Consider the following 18,537-nt stretch of genomic DNA (forward strand, 5'->3'; position numbering starts at 1 on the left):
GGAACTATACAAGTGATATAAAAAGAGCCTATCTTTTAGTAATGCCTGTTGTACATAACCCAAGAACTATACTCTGGCTAAAACAGCCAAATTACACTCCCAAAAAGCAAGATGTATTTGGCTTCTCTGAAATTACTGACTTGCCTAAAGAAACATACAGGGGAAATCAACTAAGACATAAACAAAGGACAGTCATTTCCTACCACTGAGAATAGGAATTCCATTACCATTTCATTTCCTGAAAGACCTCACACAGCATCTATTAGATGGTCCAGCTCTCAATTATATGGCATACTGTATTTTCAGATGTACTTTAAGATGTCAATTGAAACAAATATATGTATGGAAAATTTACTCTTGAATATAAGAGGTCCTTAGAATGCATAAGAAAAGTGGTATTATTTGCACAGGACATTTCTTTTTATGCCCCCAAATGATCAATGCTAACGGGCAATCATTTAGCCTCCTGGGTATTGTGGCTTTATATGAATTCAGCTATTTGTAGGATGTTTTTAGGGCATAGCTATAACACAGACAGACACACACACACACACACACACACACACACGACAAACACTACTAGACTGTTTTGAGGCTGGGCATGACTGATTACTGACTGTGAATATTTACAATTTTATGGTAAAAACAATGATTACAGTAAATGAATTCTTAGGTTACTTCCTATGCACTTGTTTGTGATGATTTTTTCCCTGAAACTGTATCCCATTGGGTAGTCAATTGAGTTTGCTGGCCTTTTTAAGACAGAATTTAAAATGCATTACTCAATACAGAGCATAGCACTCTCCCTCAGTAAGATGTTTCATTGCATATCAGAGCAACATGCAACTACACAGGTTTTCATTTTTCTAGATCACAAAGATGGCTCTAGGATAGCATGCTGATGAAGACTGTTTCAACCTATTACCAAAATAGTTAATTAATGCTTTTCCTTTTAAATAAGAACTTAAGCTTAAGTTCTTTTCTCCCACTGCCTTTCTAATTCCACAAAATTGTAAATGATGACTAGGCAGCGCTATCCAAACAGAACCATTACTTGCAAGTTTCCACTAAATGAGAGGGAAAGCACTATGTAATGGGATAATCAGAAAACAAGATTGGAGCACTGTCAGCATGTTAGATGGAAATCAAATGAGAAAAGGTTATTTGTGCGACTACATCTTAGGAATCACAAATAATGTCAGAAACTATTTTTAACCGTGGGGTTCTATTTGGCTCTCTCATGTAGAGCACACAAGGAAAAGGAAAACCACAAAGTGAAAAATATGTGAGGGCAAAATGAAAGGAGACGGGAAAATAGAAGTGGAAGTAGGTGTAGGAAAGTAAGGAATTAAATAATAAAAGAAGCACACTTCATGCTGTGAATGCTGCCAAGAATGGAATGAAAGGTTTGGAAGCAGAAACTACATTAGAATAAGGAGGTAATAACTTGTAAGGGAGAAAAGTCTGCCCAATTCCTGGCATGGTAGAGGTAAGAGAAAAATCTGTAAAAATGAAAGACAGGACCCCCAATGGAACAGACACCTGGAAAGTGAGCTGATGACAGCTGAGGGTTTAGCCAACTCCACTCTACCACAAAAATGAAGACTGCACTGAATTTGTGGGCTTGTTCTGTAAACTTTTCAATATGTAACAGACAATTTAAATAAAGCTCTTTGGCTTTCATATGAGATACATGAAAGTCTGCCAAAGCAATTTGTACAAACCAGGGGTAGATGGAAATATTAATTAACAATGTATTTTTCCCATACCTCATGCATGAATTTGAGAGCAAATGGATGGAATATCCTGAGGACCTTTTTTTCTAAAGCTGTCAATACTAAGCAGAGTTTACATTTCTACCCTACCTCCTACATATAAGCCCAAAGACAGATAGAAAAATGAAAACCTGTGTAGTTGCATGTTGCTCTGATATAAAACTTTTGAATGTCTGGTTATATATTTGATTTACTATTTTTACTCTTTATGCTTTGCAATCTACAGCTAAGCAGAGTAGCTAACCTCAATGAAAAGCTGTTGGAAGATAGGGAGCATATCTTTGCAGGAAGATGATGACCCATCCTTTTAACTAATGAGTAAAAAAATAGCACCTCTTAAAAAAGATTCACATGGATTTACTTGATTTTCCCCCATATGTGTATGCTATTTTAATACTGCTCATACTGTCGCTTCTAGCTGATAAATCCCTATCCTTCCTTCAAAGCCCAAGTAAACCCCATCACAAGGCTTTTCCCATGACCCCTAATTGGCATGTTTTTGGTACTCAGTGACAGTCTCAGTTTTAAGCAGACTTGTTGCCAGATTATAACATCAGAATGCACATGTACAGGGGCTGGGACAGTGCTGGTGGTTAGAACCACATTGCGCGTTGCTGGAGGAGCAGACAAATTTAATAAAGTCATCACCTGACTCTTTTTCTAAGTGTTTCCTATTTTTCACACTACTTTAGCCCTTTTTCTCACCTTGGTCTTAATGTCTACTTTTCACTTTAAATAAAAGTGAGAAAGTAAGCTCAGAGAAACACAATTTGTACTTTTCACACCTAAGGATGCTTCTAGTCCTAACCAAAGTCAGACCTGGACAAGAAGCATTTGTGTAGGTGACTACTTAAAAAACTCTTGAGTCTTAGGCAGGCGGAAACAAAGTTTCCATGATGTATTTCACAAGACATGGGGCACTGAGTGAGTTCAATAAGTACTGGTTGAATTGAAAGGGGCCCAGGTTGCTAAATGACCCTCACACAACTCTCTAGAGAACATACGCCCACTAAATAGAATGTGCAAGGGGTATTTTACAAAGCCCAAAGGACAGTAAGAGGGAGCAAAAAATAAAAACCTTTTCTTTCCGTTATGGGGCTGGGGTGAAGAATAGCAATCACTATGTCATCAAAAGGTGCTGCTTGATGATTTTGTTATGGGAAAGAAAGGCTGTTCCTTAAGAATTGTGAGAACTGTCTCCTTAGAGTCCTTGTCCATTAGGCATGGAATCTTATCGAGAGGATGAAAACAACCACAAGAGACAAAACGTGCAGCAGGCATTCAAGAATAAAAATTAACTACCCAGCTGGCCAATTTCTTCTCCCGTCAGTCCTTTATGTTCTGGCTATTTCATACTGTTATTTAGTTGGTGCTTATTACAGTTTTATAATGGAAATGTGTTAAAGCATGGACTTTATCAAGGAATCATATGGAAATTCTGACAGAGAGAAATGAGCCATGGGAAAGTTAAATGAAAATTATTCCTAAATGGCACAAATTAGGAAGAAAATAACAGGGTTTAATAGGGCCATAGATGCTAAAAATGCCACTGAAAAATCTAAATCCTCAGAGAGGCAACATTTCATTCTCCTAGTAATGAGTTCTATTTATTACTTCTTCAGTGGGGAATTGTGTTTTTATAATTTTGCTAGTTCCAGAGTCATAGCATAAACTCATTCACTGAGTCAGTCTTTTAATATTTATTAAGTCTCTGCTCATTGTAATTGATCATTTTAATTAAGCACTATATTCTGATACTCATCTCCAACTATAGATGGACTTCCCTGGCATAAACTTGGAAGCAGGGTCTCTCTGGAGCTCAGCAGATGTCATTACTGTATATCAGAGTCCTAGGGTTCAAGGGCTCAAATAAAGCAAACAAACAGTAAGCACAATAAAAACAAAAATAAAGAAAGGAAAAATCATGACTCCCAATTTTCTATAGCAAAAACCCTTTGCTCCAGTGAAGCTGCCACTCAACACCCATATAGAAATCTTCAGGCTGGAGACTTCCATACTGGGCACTGTGGTTACTTAGTAGAACTTGACTATTAGTTCAAAAGCCCATCGAGGGCCAGAAATTCCTGCCAATCCGAGCCCGGGTCTGTACCATTGGAATGTGAGAGGAAATAGTCTTGATCTCACCACTCCAAGAACAAAGCACTATGGGTTCCATTCTCCCCCAAATGTTGTGAGCTTTTAACGTAAGATGTACAAATTTGCCTCAGGTCTAGGACCCTCATCTCTTAATTCAAAGAACTTTCCCCCCAGCCTTTCGCTAGTTGTCTGTCTCCTCTCTTTCCTCCTCCAGGGTTCACGCTTTCCCTTCAGAAGGGTCCTCTATACTCTATCCTCCCTCAACCACATTTTGCCCTTTTTCTCATTCAGTCAGCAACTAAGTTATGCACTCCTCCATTATGAATGTCTGAATGACTGGAAAGTATCACATTTAGGCAGGTAAACTTTTGCTTCCATTTGTGTTCATCATGCATTTATACCTGTCTGTACTTAATATAATACATGTGGTGCTAAAGGTCAGTCCTCATGCAACTGCACCTACATGCTTTACAATGTGCCCATCACTGGCCCCCGATTATCAATGACACCATATAATGCTGTGTAGAACTTTATAGCTTGTATAAGACACTTTATGTCTCTGGTCTTAATCATCAGGATCATTTGAATTACACAAGGTTAGCAGAATCCCTATTTCTAGGTAAAAATAAATAAAATTTGAAGATGCCCAGCTAGTCATTCATAGCAGATGAATGACTAGGCTCGTGCCCAAACTGAGATGAATTTAGAATCCCACTCTGCTGATGCAAACAGTGCGTGGGTTTCATCTGTTTAGCTTGTTTGGGCACATCCCATGCTCTGAGAATATCTTTTCAAAGAGTAAGATAATGCTAATATTTATAAATTCCTAAAAAGGGAAAACCAAAAACAGAATTTTCAAATATGGCTATACAGTAGATGATGCCTATTGCTATATACTTTATATACAAAACTGCACAAGCAATTCATCCCAAGGCTTCAGGTATGGAGTCTCTTTTCATAATTTCAAAAAACCAGGAAGTGTCTCAGAAAACCAACTTCCATTTTAAACATGGAAGAGCAGGCCTGAGTCTTTTAGATGGTTGCAATTCTTTGTTTGAATGGGGGGTTAAAAAAAAAATCCACAACTGTTTTTAAATTGGTATCGGTGGGAAAACCATCATGCCTATCATTTGTACAGTGTGTTGCTCAAGAGGGCAGCATTTGGAGTCAGGTTTTTACTGGAAATCTGGAAAAAAGTGATCCATACTTGTGAGGTAGGCAACTGTCATTTCCAGCCTCAATGTTCAAGTCTAAGGCCCTGGCTGTCTTCCTCTTCCAAGACATTTTCTCACACTAGCTTCTCTGTCTACACAGCAATTGAAAAAACTTCCTGAGCATGCCCCGAGCTTATCACCATGCCTGGTTTGTGAGATTCACCAGTGGTTTTATATATGCATTGTATGTTTTCTTTTCAGTTTTCATGCTAAAAAAAAAATCTCAAAACAAACCTCATAATGCTGAATCTTATTTGCAAAATTTGGAGACAAATTATTGAGCTTTCAAGCCAATGGGAAGTTTATTAGCAAAGTAATGGAGGTGGCTCCATTCCTCATCTTCTAAGAGCAACAGTTTCTGTGTCAGATGTACAGACTATGTCAACTGTAGCGTTGTATCGAGGGGCCCGTACATGCATTCCCCATACCAAACCTTGTCTGTAGTCTCAATGAATAATACAATCTCAGACATATTGTCACCACTGCTCGTCAAGTGAATGTAGTAGGCAATGCTGTGATTAATGAGGTTTTAACTTGAAAGTGCTGCTGAATTTGAAATGGCTCATTAGAAAATTTCTCAATCCAGGCTGGCTAAGAGTGCAAGATCCTTGTAACAAAAACACAGCAAACTACTGCCCTTACATAAAAAAAAAAAAAGAGAGAGAGAGAGAGAGAGAGAGAGAGAGAGAGAGAAAATGGACTAACAATGAGGCCATCTATGCCTTAAAGTCACATTACTGTTTCTATTTTGATAGAAGATACGTCGTACAGAGTAGCCCTTTTTCTAAATGGAATATAGAATAATAGTTCTTATAGAGAAGGTCTAAACTCTGGATTTTTTTTCCCTTTCCTTTTTTGATGGTCTAAAGCACTCAACCCCTTACCTCCAGTCTGAATACCACTGATGATCTTTTAAGCACAGTGTCATCAGAATCAAGGTGAATATCCACTCACAGCTAAGCCACCTCTGTCATTCACGCAGTCCTCTGTTCCAACAGTGGGGGTGGAGGGGCCCCAAGTCATGCATATACTTCCTCCCCTTCCCCATGTTTCCTGCCTCCTTCAAGGATATTACACATAGCCTGAACTTTACAGAGGGTATTTAATATTGGGGAGCCACCAAGTCCTCATGTAAAAGACCATGGTTAAAGTTCAGTTATCTGTGCTAATGGAGTTTAGATTATTTGTAATGGCAAACAAATAACAATGCCTTATTTCTTTTTTTAATCCTTCATACTCTATTTCCCTGGTAGCAGATTTACATTTCTTATTGTGCATGATTTAAGTGACTATGAAACCACAGTCTTAAAGTGAACTGCATGGTAATGGACAATCAACAAAAGTGATGATTGTGAAGATCCTATACAGTGCATGATACTCTACAGTAAAGCACTAACACACACATACACACACGGGCACTGATTGGACTACCTCTGTGCCTGATATGTGGTACAGAATTGAGGGAACATATTGACATAGACAAGTTGCGGCAAGTTGAACTATAAGGCCCACACTCTGTACCTCAGCACTACGTAAACAACCATAAAAGGTAGAATGAGAGGGGGAAACTCACTCCAGAGTTGGACTGACTTTTCCAACACCCTGGGAGTTTCCACCCATGGCTATGCTGTTATGATAAGAAATCAGATGGGATTTTGTAGATTGCTCATAGCATGCCAGGGACTACTGTCATGGTGGTCCTTTGGATTTTCATAGCACGGATTGCAGTTATCAGTCACACTGAAGTGAGGGGGAAAAAAACAACCACCCCATGCCAATATCATGGATACTTCCAGAAAACTCTCCAAGTGTTGAACTAATAGCCCTTCAGAAAAGAGGTTATGAATGAACCTTGAGGACATTATGTGAAATAAGCTAATTACAGAAGGATGAATACTACATGAGTCCATTTATATGAGGTATCTCAAATAGTCAAACTCATTGAAGCAAAGAAGAGAATGGTGGTTGTCAGGGGCTGTGGGAGAGGGAAATGGGGAGATGTTAAATAATGGATATAAAATTTCAGTTATGAAAGATGAATAAATTTTAGAGTTCTGCATACAACACTGTGCTTATGGATAACAAATACTCCATTATACACTTACACATTTATTAAGAGGGTGGATCTCATGTTAAGTATTTTTACCACAATAAAAATTTATTAAAATTTTTAAGAAGAGGCGTGTGTCTCAAAGGGTTAGACTGCACCATGGAAACCTGACTAGAGGAAAAAAAAAAAAAAAAAAGGTCTGTCCTTACTATATGTGAGATATTGTCTAGGAGTCTGGTGCAAAGATTAAGATGGATAAATGGATGGATGGATGGATGGAGAGAAAGAGAAAGTGACTGAGTTTGTCACTTATCTGGGTCACAGAATACGACCACCAGAAGTCAGGGGAGAAAAGAAAGCTTTCATTCTCTGTAGACAAGAGTCTGAAATGGAAAATCCTGCCTTCTGGCAGGTAACAAAAGTTTTACAAGTTAGAGGCATAAAGCAGAGATGAACAGATCTCAGTTCTTAGACGTCCTAAGGGTATCTAGATCAGAAAGGTATATGGTACTGTTTAGGGTTTATCAAGAAAGGGAGGAGAGGGAGTTTGGCCTGAGGCTTGCAACTCATTATCTAAGTGTCAAACAGAAGTGAAAACTTGGGGGAAAGTCTTTAGTTTCCTTATGGGCCTTTGCTGGGACGGAATCTTGTACAGTTAGCTCCCACTTATTCTCAGTAGTTGAGACCATCATGCTATCCCTATACTCTAGAATTCATGCAATTCTTTCTTCACTCACTAAATACAAGAAGCCCGTGAAAACATGCCTGGGAAATCAACATAATTTGGATGATAAAAATGTAATTGCAAAGAAGCAGTTTAATCTAAGTTACACACCCCTTAGGCAAAGAAATCCTATGTTTGTGTGACCAGACTCTCAAATACAAACGCACAAAGAAGAATAGCCCTAGTTAGGATAATCTAATAGGAACTACTCTGGATGAGAGATTTGCTAATCAGGTAAATAAACCAAAATGTAAATATAATGCTCATAAACTGTACACAAGCGCCCCAGTACATATGAGATGAAGCCTGGAGACTGTGGCTAGCTGGGGTAAGTAAATGGGAAAATGTGATTAGACAGAATTTTATTTGTAGACAACGGGAGCCAGTAAAATTTCTGAGATTTGTATCAAGAGATATATTCCAAATAAAGTTTGGGGAACATTAGTCACCTCAAATGGGAGGGAGATGAAAGTGCAGGAGAGCTCTGAGCAAGGCAGAAATGGCAGCAGTCCCAGTAGGAGGCTACAGTTTGGGAATAATGATCTTTGTAACTGCTATTTCCACAAAGCTTCCAACAGGATGAGGAAGAAGAGACACCGGGATTTGGAAGTGAAAATGAAAGAGACAACCCAAACATCAGTGCTTTTTGAAATCATTTAATATTAGTGTATTCTAGAATGTAGGGACACATGAAAGCTTCCTCTTTTTCACCAAGAGAACTGTGAAGAACAAGACAAGACATCAATTTCCCAAGAGCCCTAAATTCCAGGGAGTATTGCTAATGAGCAGAACAGCAGAAACTCTTGGGTATGTGCCCAGAAAACTTTTCATGACATATTTACCAACTTATTTTGTCTTAGGTTGGCTTAGTCAGAATAAATCTGATGCCGCGTATGACCTGAAAAGCAATCTGGTCTTTGGAAGGTTTGTTCAGAACTTACCAATACTCACAGCAGGCAAGCACAAACTGGCTTCTAGCATCACAGCCAAAAGGAAAGCCTCATAATTGTTGCACATGCAATGAGTGCTCTAGGTCCATCAGGCTATAGTCTTTTAATCATTATCACAAATAAACCCTACCTTCATCAACTCTGAAATGCATCAGAGTTCTCATATAGCACTGTTTCAAAGTCAATCAGGAAGTCAAAGAGAAAAGGAGCCATCAAAAATTTAAATAAATAGAAATAAAACGATGGTCATTTTCCTGTTTAATAAAACCAATTTAAAAAGAAGGAACAACATAAAAATTGCTGACTGCAAACTCCATTCCTAATTTGGCTAATTTCTAAATGATCCTATCATAACAGGCAGGAGGAGAGGAGAGGAGAGGAGATCACTAACTTTTCATCCAACAAAAAACAAATTCAATTATTAGTTCCTTAAAGGTTGGAGCCAGAGAGGAAAATAATTACAAAATGTCCCTAAAGAGACTTTTTGCACAAAGAGGTTACGTGTTATACACACATACAGAATGATCTTTTTCTTCTGTACATAAATGTATAAAGCAGCAGTTCTCAGACTGCATTGTGCTCTAACAGTTTTCCCTGTTAAAATACAAGGCCAGGCACAGCACAAATGGCTTTTTAAAATATGAACTCTTAGTGTGAGTCCTCCCATAACAAACCTGATGTGTCGGGGACAAAGTTAAACACAGAGCCACACGTGATGCTTTATAACCCAGGATAGCACAGCCTGACCTTTGCAGAACTGAGAGGCAAGATTGATTGGATAATGGAATCCCTGCCATTCACTTACATGGTGATAAATTGGGATCCTGGCTCCGATTTCCACCCCAGTTTCATCAGTCGGAGACTCTTATTAGGGACTAATAGGAAACTGCTGCTTTATGGAATAGAGTATCTTGTTGCAAATATTCTTCTTTTGAGGAAGACAGCGAGAAAGAGACAGGGACGGAGGCAGACCTTTCTGGTTCTTCACGAAATAAAAACAGAAGATGACTGCTGCAGGAAAATGATCATTTAAGTCAGACCTTAGCTGGCCTCCGTTTTTAGTAAACTTTCTTTTGACCAAAGGGAAGACAGCTGATGGTAAGGCAGAAGTCATGTGTAACAAGTATTACTATATACAACACAAATAACGGATCTGTTCCTAGGCACTTGCCAAACAGGTTATTCGAAAAACCTGACAGTGAAGGTCTTAAAATGTGCTACAGAATGATCAGTTAACCCATTTACATGAAGCAGACGTGTTTCTACAAAGTTGGCCCAGATAAACGGTTAAAACATAAATACACCTGTGCATGTGCAACCAACAGCAGCCTTTCTGGGATCTGTACTTAAGGATTCCAGAAATCATATTTTGTGCAAATACCCTCCCTGCCCCACCAAAATAATAGGGTATAAAGTTATTTTGTGTGCCTGGTTTATACTCTGTGCTTAATAGATGTATATTGGCGTAAGTATGAATGAGTGCAGAAATATTTTCTGAGCATGTTTCCTGAAGAGCAGACACCTAGATCAAACCATGAAGCTAAAAGTTTTGCCCTTTTTATATTTAATTTTACAGGAATTTTAATATTATGCACTAATAATTCAAATCTAATTACTTATAATTGTACTCAGGTCCCAAGATTTGGAAGTAGATATCTAAATGAATTCAGAGCCTTATATGTTTTTAGATTTATATGATTTCAAAATTCTCTCATTTCTGAATTTCTGATCTCTGAATGTAGATGCTAGTAATTGGACAGTATTACCCCATTTTCCCATTCCAATTACGGATGCCTTGAATTAAGAAACATACAAGCTTCTAAAAGGATTGACTTTGTCTTCCCTTAAAAGCAGGTAATATTCACCATCCTTGGCTAAAGGCAGACTCTGCTGGCGTGAGGGAGCCAGGCTCATAGTGACTACTGGATGTCTCAGAAGGTGGAGGTGATACTTCGCACATCTCTTGCATTGCACATAGCACCTGGCATGTGCAGGGCCCTTGACATAAATTCCTGTTGAACTAAACTATAGGAAGCATAGGATTTATGTTCTAGATCTGAGCTGGCATCTCACTTGTGGAGTGGGATCTTGTTAAAATATTCTTTCTTTGCAGGAATTACCCAGCTTTGGATTGATAAAATGGCATTGGTAGAGCAATTTAGGAGATGAGCAGCATCAAGTACTTTACTTGTATTGGATTCTGGTTCTCCATTATTGGATTCTTTGGTGGGATCCTATTAAGTTAATAATGGGGTCCTCTTTGGGGGTGGCTTCATTTCACTCATGAAGTGATCCTTTATACTGTGTGAAAAATTATCTGTGTTCTAGTGAGCAGAGAAGGAAGCTGTGAGAAAGGGGCTTTGTATCAGCTTCTGCCATTGATTTCCTGGCAGCTCACTTAAGGGACTCTCAGGGTCTAGCTTTTTCTTTTCATCTTCTGACTATAATACTTACTTTCAAGAGAAGAACAATAATGATATATGAGCTTTAGAAAGTTTGATAGTTCACTGTAATAAGTAATAGCTGTTTTGAGGAAGACGAGCATTGAAACATGGAACTGAAGGAATTTTGAAGCTGCAAGTAAGCTATATGATCATCTAGTCCAAATGCACCACTTCCTTCATCAAAAACACACCTGTATTTCCAAGTAGATTAACCTAATAAACTGTGAATCGTTTCTAAAACTGCAAGCTCAAAACCTGGGAGAGAAAGAGACAAATGTCTTCAAGTTTATGCTTTCTCATCCTCTACAGCACCTAGTACATTGCTGAGAAAAAGAGATGTACTTAGCTGTCAGTGACAGCTAAGCAGCAAAACAACTTTAGTCATTCCAAAAACAGCACTACTATTTCTCATAAAGATACAAGGGGTATTTACAATTCCATAGTCACATCAATTTTTGATATTTCTTTTGAGCATGAAATGATTCCTCCTAAAAAGGTAAAATCTTTTTATAGCTGAGACATATAAAGTGCCCTACGTTGCAAGACTTAATTAAAAACTATTGACAATTTAGTGATCACTTACAAGGTAGAGTATAAGACATTGATGAGGAACAGAAGGAAGACAGAATGAATATAATGGGAACTGTTCTTCATTAAAGATACGTGTTATCAGATAGCAGTTATAGATTGTTTAACAGCTGGAACTAGATGTGTTGAACTTACTCATTCACGCCTGCATTAATTCATTGATATTACTAATGTTCTACTACGGAAGACTGGCCCAGAACCTCCTTCGGCATTGGATAAACAAAGATGACACAAATCCTTTCTTTTGTGTGTTGGTAAACTATGGCCCATGGGTCAAATATGGCCTGCCCCCCGTTTTATTTAAATGAGATATAATCTACATATACTAAAATTCTCTCTTTCAAAAAGTATACAATTCAGTGTTTTAAAATGCATATGTAAACTTGTGCAATCATCACTACTACTTCTGGTTCCATAATATTTTCATCACCCTGCAAAGATACCTTATACCCACATTAGCAGTCACTATCCATTCTCTCCTTCCCCGTGCCCCTGGCAACCGACGATTAATCTTTTTGCCTTTTTTTTTTTTTTTTTTTGCCTATTCTGGACACTTCATATAAATGAAATCATATAATATGTGGCCTTTTGTGTCTGATTACTCTCACTTAGCATAATATTTTCAAAGTTCATCCATCTTGTAGCATAAGTACTTTATTATTGTTTATGGCTGAGTAACATTCAACTGTATCAATAAATCAAATTTGTTTATCCATTTTTGGATAGTTGATGGACACTTGGGTTGTTTTCATCTTTGGGTTATGAATAATTATGCTATGAACATTTGTGTACAAGTGTTTGCACTGGAGGTTTTCAATTCTCTTGGCCATCTGCCTCGGAGTAGAGTGGTTGGGTCATGTGGAAACTGTTTATGCTTACCTGTTAACTGCCAAAGAGTTTTCCAAAGTGCTGCAACATGTACATTTCCACTAGGAATGTACAAGGGTTATGCTTACTCTACGTTCAACACTTGTTTTTATTTTGATTATAGACATCTTAGTGGCTGTGAAGTGATACCTCATTGTGGTTTTGATTTATATTTCCTTAACGACTAATGATGTTTAGCATCTGAGCATCTTTTCATGTGCTTATTGGCCATCTGCATATCTTATTTGGAGGAATGTCTATTAAGGATCTGTACCCATTGATGAATTAGTCTTCTTATTGTTGAGTTGTAAGATTTCTTTATATTTCTTGGATACTAAATCCTCATCAGATAGATGATTTGCAAATATACTGTCTCATTCTGTGGGTTGTCTTTGCAGTTTTTTGATGATGTACCTAGAATTACAAAAGCCGTGGGCTTTGATGAAATCCAGTTTACCACTTCTTCCCTGTCATAGCTTGAGCTTCAGGTATCCATTGTCTAATCCAAGATTACAAAGGTCACAAAGATTTACACTGATGTTTTCTTTTAAGAGTGTTAACAGTTTTAGCCCTTACGTTTTGGTCTTTGGTCCATTTTTAATTAATTTTTTAAAAATATACTTTTTTTATTTGCATAGCTCAATTTCTTTGTTGAAAAATTAGACATTTAAAATGATATAATGTGGGGGCGCCTGGGTGGCTCAGTCGTTAAGCGTCTGCCTTCGGCTCAGGTCATGATCCCGGGGTCCTGGGATCGAGCCCCACATCGGGCTCCCTGCTCAGCGGGAAGCCTGCTTCTCCCTCTCCCACTCCCCCTGCTTGTGTTCCCTCTCTCGCTGTGTCTCTCTCTGTCGAATAAATAAATAAAATCTTTAAAAAATAAATAAATAAATAAACAAAATGATATAATGTGGCAACTCTGGAGACCAGCTTCTTCCCTCTCTCTCCAGTATTTGTTGTTGTTGTTGCCATTTGTTGTTGTTTATTTATCGACTTTTTTGAACTAATTCTGTGAAGTCTGTGTTTGTTATGCCTAATGATATCTCTAATGATCTGACACAGATTCCCTCTAATGCCTGGCACCAAAAAATCTCCAGTCTTTGCCGAGGGCCTCTGTGTGTGTTGGGGCACACATTTAGCAATTCAGCCAGGCAATTTACAATTCTTTGTGTTCATTTTCTGCTTGGACAGAGCCTGAAGGTTAGCCCAAGGTGAGAGAGTCTTGTTTAGGGCTTTCCTAAGTATGTGCATAGCTATCTGCAGGTCCATGGTCTTTTAACTCCCAGTAATATGTTAGAGTTTTTCCAAACTCCTATGGACATCTTATTCCCTAGCTTTTCCTTTTAAGCTTTTTGTTATTCTATCGTTTGCCCCAACTGTTAGCTACTGTCTCAGGTAGCTACAAGTTAAACAATTACCTCTGATTGTTTTGGAGTAATGTCCCCAAGTTCTTCACTCTGGGTCAGTTCTGAGTCAGGTCAAACAAAGCCAGCCTTGTGAGTGGGTTCTTCCAGGGAGCCACCAGACAGTTAAATAATGACAATTCTTCAAAAATAGGACTCTGAAGGAGCTTCAACCCTGTTCAGCCCTCTGCAGTGGCTGCCAGACTACTTATTATTATTTTTTGTACTATGATTGTGGGTAGCTTCTTTCAAGAACACTATGGAGCTGGAGTTGTGAGCATTGATGTAAGACAATTTAAAATGTAGTAAGTCTTTCTGTTCTGAGATTCAGCCATTTTTCTTGAATAAATGTTTCCCAGATTGCTACAGCTTTTGATTAATTTACAGAGTCCTGAGAAACATTACTTGGACAATTTTTGCCAGTTTTCTTTTTGCTTTTATGCAGGAAAGGATTTGGGGAGAACCTTTCTCTACTATTTTCACTGACATTGCCTATTTCTTTAAATTTTACTAAGTCACAAACATGTTCATTCATGTATGTCTTATCTATGAATGCTTTTGTGCTACTATGGTAGGGCTGAGGCGTTGGGACCGAGATCCTAATGCCTGCAAAGTTATATTTGCTTACTCTTTCTCTACATCTCAGTCCATTCTACAACATATTCTCTATGTTATAATCTATATTAAACTTCTAATCTTTTAGTTTTTATATTATAATTTTATGAACAAGTTTTGGGGGAAATTTTCAAATGAGTGTCTTTTTTGGTGTAAGGTTAAATAAAAATAAAATACACTAATCAATAGGATAAAGGGCTGGTTATTCAGAAAGAAGTATGTCATGAACTAGGAGAAGGATGTACACTATATTCCATCTACAAAAAGGAAATGACTTTGCATCAACAAAATGAAACATCTGGGGTCAGTGAGCTTTAAAACAATACCCCAAGTTGCATGTACCATGTAGCATGGTATATAGCCATGTTAGCAAAAAGTCATCATTTTTACTCAGAGAAAAAGGTTTCTATAGGATTCTAAGAACTCGTGTTGACAGATCATTTTAACAATCTTAGAGTTAAATATGAGAATGTAAAATGCATCTTTAATTTTAGCAAATGCATCCTCTTCATAAACTATATATGCCCAGAACACAAACTGGGAGACAACTCTAAGAATATCATGCCATAATTTTATATACCATATGACCAGAAAAAAAACCAACATGACCATGTAGTTGATGCTTAGACATAACAGCAAGTATCACATTGTAAAATTCTTTGGATTTGAAATTCTGCTCTCTAACCCCAATTAACAGAAGGTTGAGTAGGTCTGGACTTGTACATTCTGTACCCCCCCCAGTGTACAGGATCCAAGTTACCTAGCCATTTTATTTTTCATTGACAGTCCCTGTAAAACTTTGCACAGGAAAAAAAATCTGGATTCTCCTGTGACTGACAAGCTCACTTTAGGTGTACTTAGCTCCTGGTCCCTAATGCATCATAAATATCACTCTAATCTACTATACAGGCAGCCTCTGAAAACTTTACTGATGTTTTTATTATATGACCGACAATATTTCAAACAAAATTGGGGTGGACAGAAATAGCATGTGGATTTATTAAAACTATAAAGGAACTTGAGATTTATATGAGATATTTATGTAAACTTGAAAAAAAGATTAATTCCTTTAAAAAACAAAAAGAGAGATTGAAAGAGAAAACTATTGATATGCTGAATGCTATTTGCTAAAAATCTGGTGACGCTAAAATCAGCATCTCAGTGGGAAGCTATGTGTGGAATTCTCAATGTTAAGTTTGGAGATAGATCATGCACAATGCCATCCAATTCACTCTGAAAGTACAGAGCAGATTTAATATCAGAAACCTTTCCAGAGCCTGACATATTCTGTTGATTCTAAAATCTTAGAGCATCATTTTCTTCATTTTGTAAAATAAGCCAGGCATAACAAATGTAAGCAGATATAAATCAATTTTCTGGGTTTCTGAAATAGTCATTTTGCTGATGTAAAGGATTACATTTAAGAGCAACGTACAGGCAACTGACCATCCTCTGGGAAGATTTTTTTCTTCCATGTGTGAATAATGTTTTGATCGGGATTTACAAAGAGAAAAAAAGCTGATTTGTGAAGGAGAACATCAAAGCTTCTTTTCACTAAATGAAAACAGTAAAGATCAAGACAGATTGCAACACCAACCTGAGCCTTTGTAGAAGTCCATGTTGGCAGTGCATGACAAGCAAAAGGGAAAGAAAATTATATATGCATTAGTTGAGCTGCTATTATAATGCAAAATTGAAAAAAAAAAGTAGAAATCCTTTTCCTGGATTATTTAAAATTAATGGCTTACATTTCAGCTAGAATTTGAATGTTTCCCTCCCAATTTTCAAGCAAAATGCCTCCACTTAGTAAATATGAAACATGATTGTGTAGGATAAAGAACACGTGGATCTGAGAAAGTTGAACAGATCTTCCCCAGCTGTCCTCTGGCTATGAGACTTGAGTCCTAAGACCAAGGCTTAAGTTAATACACTAAGCCTCTGAAGTTTAACTCAAACTCCCTTAGTATCCCAGTTACAGCTCATCAATCATGGCAGAAAAAAAATTATTTTTGGAAGATACAGCACATATAGACCAGACTCTTAGAATGTGGTTTCCATGGCACTTGTTCCTACTGCTCACTCTTTCCCCACTATCTTTACTCCTTAATCTTACCATAATTTTAATTTTGAACTTAAGTAGCTATTTAATTACTGTCATTTCTACAACTAGACTGTAAAACTGTATGGTCCCTAAGAGCAGGGCCACTATCTTCTTTTGGTTGTTGTTCATCATTGTATTCTCCGTGCTTATCCAGTGCCTGGCATTGAGTAGATATTTCAAAAATATTTGTAGAAAGATGAATGAATGTAGTCCCAAGGCAATGTAAATTACAAACCTTATGATATATCTGAAAAATTATAACCTAACTCTAAAATCAATTTTCAATTTGAATTCAAGTTTTACTCTTTTATGTCATAGATCAGAAATCCTAACTTACACAATAATAGTTGCAAAGAAACGAAGCTGGGTAGGTCAATTAAACATCCATATACCTGGTATCTTGCAAATTCTAGTCACATTTGAAACAGTCCATCATTATCACAATCTATAAATAATGGTTGTTTACAACCTAAAGTCATTTTACAAACTTAGCAGGTGGCTAGACTTATTAACACTATTCCAAAAGCACTATTAAAATGGATTTGCTGGTTATAAATTATATAGGTTAGTCAAAAGAAGAATATCTTCGGCTTTAGATAGAAGTATAAAACATTACACGTGGTTATCAGGAAAATTCCTGATATTAGAGAAATGTCTGTTTTGTGATAATAACTAGATGTAATTAACTCAAAGTGAACAATGAACAATGTTCACACAATTATTTTATTGCACATTACTATCACATCTATGGAAGTGGTTCATTTGCTTCAATAGTTAATAGTATTTTAATATTTAAATTAATATCACTACAAAATCTTGATGATTGCTGCTCTTGGATTGGAATTTAGATCGATGAACAGAGAGACTTGGGTGTATTGCTTGTTTTACTCCTGTGGTTGTGTCAACACCTTGAGTTTTTTGGCCTGTCCAGAACTTAGAATTATAGTAGGGTTCTAGGAGTACAGCTCCATAGTTCAAGGGTTGCTAAAACTATTCAACTGCAGTTAATTGCACTTTCATAGAAAATATGTATAAGTAGGTGGAAATAAAAAAATGCATTATTAACATTAAGGGCCAAAAATTCTCAATGAATAATAATGGGTAATTTCTTTAATACAGTTAGTTAAATTTCTAAAGGGCAACAAATAACAGTAATCAAAATAACCTCTTTGTTATTCCTCAGGATATCTACTGAAGTTTCCCAAAGCATTAATAACTGTATCAGATCTGGGAATGTGACTGTACTTGATGATCAACTCAGTTATTTTCCAGAAATTACATACATTACCTTTTCTTTTTGTCTTTTAAAAATTCTTGGTACCATAATGATTTAATCTGTGGTTCAAATATTTAATTTTTAGATAAGAGTAAGCCTCTCAGTGCTCAAAATTCTTTGAGATATTTCAACCACACTTCCTCTATGTGCAGTCTTATGTTTTTTGTTTTTTTCCTTAGCTTTAGTCAAACTGCTTTTGGCTCTTTCTACTTTAAAATACTATTGGGTAAACTGTAATGTGTCTGAATAGAAACTGCCTACCTTTCCTCTGGACCAAATCCATTTTCACACATCTAAATACTACTCTGTTTTTAAAGCTCTCCCTCTAAATTTCCCAAAATCTGTGCTTCCACACTCCCCTTTATTCCCCTGAATTCCTGAGGCTCAAACAGAAATTCCCACAGATTGAGCCAGAATGAATATGAATATGTAT

At 37.1% G+C, this 18,537-nt stretch overlaps 1 protein-coding gene across 2 annotated transcripts in view; it reads right to left on the minus strand.

The window, feature by feature from the left end:
• The window catches only part of THSD7B (thrombospondin type 1 domain containing 7B), a 758,532-nt gene that overhangs the window by 91,881 nt on the left and 648,114 nt on the right, over positions 1-18,537 (minus strand). The gene's annotated exons all lie outside the window — the stretch shown is intronic.

Source organism: Callorhinus ursinus, unplaced genomic scaffold (genome assembly GCF_003265705.2).
Source record: "Callorhinus ursinus isolate GAN/ISIS: 27379988/994484 unplaced genomic scaffold, GSC_fseal_2.0 scaffold2, whole genome shotgun sequence".
Classification (NCBI taxonomy): Eukaryota; Metazoa; Chordata; class Mammalia; order Carnivora; family Otariidae; genus Callorhinus; species Callorhinus ursinus.